The sequence below is a fragment of the Gymnoscopelus braueri genome (genome assembly GCF_963280865.1).
Source record: "Gymnoscopelus braueri genome assembly, chromosome: 23".
Taxonomy (NCBI): Eukaryota; Metazoa; Chordata; class Actinopteri; order Myctophiformes; family Myctophidae; genus Gymnoscopelus; species Gymnoscopelus braueri.
In genome coordinates this window covers 8,599,993-8,604,024 of record NC_137625.1, presented here as the reverse complement: position 1 = coordinate 8,604,024, position 4,032 = coordinate 8,599,993, and positions in this window count along the sequence as shown.

Genomic DNA, 4,032 nt, shown 5'->3' with positions numbered 1-4,032 from the left:
ATGTCATTATAAGTGGAAAGTGAAAGAAATACTGAACAATAGCTGACAATGTGGCGCAACGTGTTGTGAGCTTGTAGATCTGCTATTTTAATTAATTAATTGCATGACACCCTTGTGCGGCAACATAATGCATAAGTGCTTAGTCAATTATTCAATTAAACAAAAAAGTACTCAATAGAATAATCGTAAGTAAAGTAAAGTAAGTAAGCAGTTGCAGCCCTAATATCCCCTCAGTCACCGACTGTGTGTATCCCTGCGAACAAAATGACTCCAGTCAGTGAAGGTGATCTCGTTCAGGGAACGAAACTACTGATGATCTCACTTATAGCTACATAACAGAACAAAAGAGGCAGTCTCTCACTCAGTGATTGTGTACAGAGAGGAACCACAATGGAAGTTATTAGCCCTTCACTGTATTGTATGTTATCCTCGATTATTCTTAGCCAACATGTTTCTATCATTCATGGTTTATATGCAATCAAAATAAACTGAACTAAACGTGAATGGACAATTGACTATTTTTGTTCAGTGAATGAAATATTCTTCGACTGCTTTGACCACTGCTTTTCAGAGATATACAATCTCCCCTCCAATTTAATCAAATGGGACACTTTCACTATCAGACTACTGACAGGGAAGGTCGTCAGATTGGGGGGCGGGGGAATTGCTCGCTGTAAACTGTGTAAGGCATTAGTTCTGGCCATTCATCAGTCGCCTTTTAAAATAAACATGCTTTACATGATTGAAATACGAGCACATAAAACGTTTGAATAGCTCTATATCACATATGGGCAACATACGGCCCAGCCCCTGGACCATGTCAATCCGGCCCACGACGTTATAAAAGCCTTGTCTGCCTTGAGTCCATTTTTTATAACATAATGCCTTGTGTTTCATCACTGGCCTATGAGGTGGTGCATATAAGACAACTGGCCAGATGTAAATTAGTAGGCTTATTAAAACAAATTCAGATTGGAGAACTAAGGAAGTAAACAATAGATGTTTTCTCGTAACTCAGCTCATTAGCGCATGATGTGAGTCAGGTGTGTGTTCAAGAGGACTTCGTCCCTCGTTTTCTTATGGATGGCAGGGTGGCATAAAAGGCTAACTAAATTCATAGGCAGTGTTGGCATGATGGTGTCTACCATGTTCAGCTAATGTTTTGCCTCCACTTATGCTGCGTCCACTGAAAAACATTATAATATTCACCAACAGAAAAGGCGCCTACATGTATATCAATTCATGTTCTGCTGAGTTGAGTTAGTGAATTACCGTTCTCAATTCAGTATAGTTGAACGAGTTGAACTACACGTTTGACTGTGTTTCTGTGAGTGGGGACTACACAGGCGGCACTCTAGTAAAGCACTGAAAAATGTAGCCATCAAATCATTCAAACACATCTTTTAATTAATGATTTGGTACACTGAAAGGAACGACAATGCCCATCACTAACTACATCAGAGTTTAATTCAAGACCCAATCGTTCTACAGTAAATGGGATATTCAGCTTGAGGCAAAACCATGAACATGTTGGGAATAACAGCCATTTTATAATGTCATCAGCTATGAAGATGTTAAACGCTGACCTTTTGCTCTCTATTATGGGCTACTTTCACTTGTGAAATACCCGCTTTTGGGCTGCCACAGCACACAGTTTGCCGAAAGCAGTTTCTGTGTATCAACCTCATAATAAAGCGTTTCGGAGTCTGGTTCTAAAGTCAAAAATGTGCTTTGAGTGTGTTGATATTATACAATGTTTTCCTTGCTGCATCTGCACTCAGTTGGTGCTGCAGTGGCAGGTGTGCTATTAATTCCTAAACGCTACATCAAGCTGGCATATTATGCACGCACGCGCACACACACCACACACGTTTGCATTACTATACTTGTGAGGACATCAACATGTTAACACTCCGATTTTCTGAATGCCATTCTTTAACCCTAACCCTAAAGCTGAAAATAGCCCATCTACAAGCTCCACAACACGTCATAGCGTGTGCTGGTAGACTGGCAGACCGGTAAGGGTCCATTTGGTTCCATTTTTTACACGCTCAGAGTTACAGACCTACAGTATACGGGTCTCCACCACCACCACCCACCTCCCTCCAGGCCCGTATTAACCCTGTGTGGTGCGCCCCAGGGCGACCTCAAGCTGAAGTGCCCCCCCCCCCCCCCCCCCCTCCACTCCCACTTTCAACCGAACCGAACAATTACCATACTTTTAGGCCCGAAAACCCCCAAAAGGTGTCGTCATGTGCTGAATGTCCTCAAAGTCACGCTTCCAACAAGCTTTACTTACAGTAAGTAAGTAAAGTAAGAGCAGATTGGACCTTCCGTTCCAGATATAATGGCCAAAACATCTTGAAAACGGCCACATTCGCCGATTTTCGATCGCCGATTTTCGATAGAGTTTTGGCCATTGTCGCCCGCTTTTCTTTAATAACACGGGCTAGGAAGGTCGGACGGTGACAAATTCGGGAAGGAAAATTCACTTTGAGCTGCATCCAACGCATCCACTGCCATTTCCGTCGGCCTTACCGTTAGGCCGCTATAGAGGCATTTGAAATATATATTTATTGGGGGGGGGGGGTAATAGATTTTTTTAAAACATTTTTATCTTGTGGTGCCCTCATTGGCTGGTGCCCCAGGGCACTCGCCCCCCCTACGGTCTATGGATGATCCGGCCTTGCCTCCCTCTCCTCGTCTGCCCTCGTGTCCTGACCTTCGCTGCCTACAAAATGTCACTTTCCTGTCAAAGTGCTATCGGACGGTGTGGCAGTGGCAGGGGCTGCAGGCGTAGCAAACAACAGCCCTCGATACAATCTCACACTCTGGGCTCCAGGAGCTGGTGGTAACATCTTCTGCCTTCTCTCCATCTGGTGGCTTGGGATGGGGGGAGGTGGGGGGCTTATCCCAATAAGACCTGGAACGCATATGTGTCACTTTTTGATTTGAGCTAAAAAGCATTATTTCCGAGTGCCGCGCTATGAGCTTGTAGATCTGCTATTTTCGAAAAATCGAGAAAATGTGTGCAAATTAGTATATGTATATTCTTTTAAATCGAACATTTTTAACTCAAATCTTTGCCTCTAGGGGTCCCTGGAACAACCTATTTTGAGATGGGGGTCGGTGGCCAAATACATATGTTTTTCAGAAAACTAATGTCTTCTTTCAGAAGACATTAGTAAGAATCGGCCTCAGGCGAAATATAACGGCTGGGATGGTATATATGGTATATATTTCATATTTATAATACGTTTCAGAAGAAAAAAAAAACGGAGATGATTTGAAACAAATATTTAGGAAAAGTCATGAAAGGGGAACTTTCTCAGAGCTTCATGAGAGAAGATAATCCACTTTAAATTCTCAAAATCGGTCATATTGATAGCTTAGTCATGCAAGTGTTAATGGGTTATTGCACTGTGTGTGTTTGCACGCACACACACACACACATGTGTACGCGTACATCCGTAAGATTGTGTGCATGCATTATGCAGCATCTCCCTGGTTGTGTGATTATGCCTGGATACAGGAGAGAGTGTGTGTGTGTGTGTGTGTGTGTGTGTGTGTGTGTGTGTGTGTGTGTGTGCGTGTGTGCGTGTGCGTGTGTGTCCTGTCTGATATCAGCCACTTGCAAAGTTGGATCAAGTCAAAGGCAGCAGCACCGGCGCCCGTACCAGCATTCTAAACAGGAAGAGCTCATCACTCGCTTATCACTGAAACCGCTCAGCTGGAGCTGACCGCGCTTGTGTCCCGGTACACACGCCGCTGTGTGGCCAGGCATAGCTCCAACACAATCATCACGTTTGCCAAAGACACACTGATGGTGGGCCTGATCTCAAAAAGCGACAAGCTGGCCTATCCAGTGGTGGAAGAAGTACTCAGATTTTTTTAGTCTGGCTTGAGTCGGGCACGGGGCACGGTAACTAACTGCTATTAAAACTATTTGTTTTTAATAGCAATGGGTCCTTTTCAAAACAGATATGTATTACAGATACATTACATCAATTAATGTCCTACTTGAAGGGCACA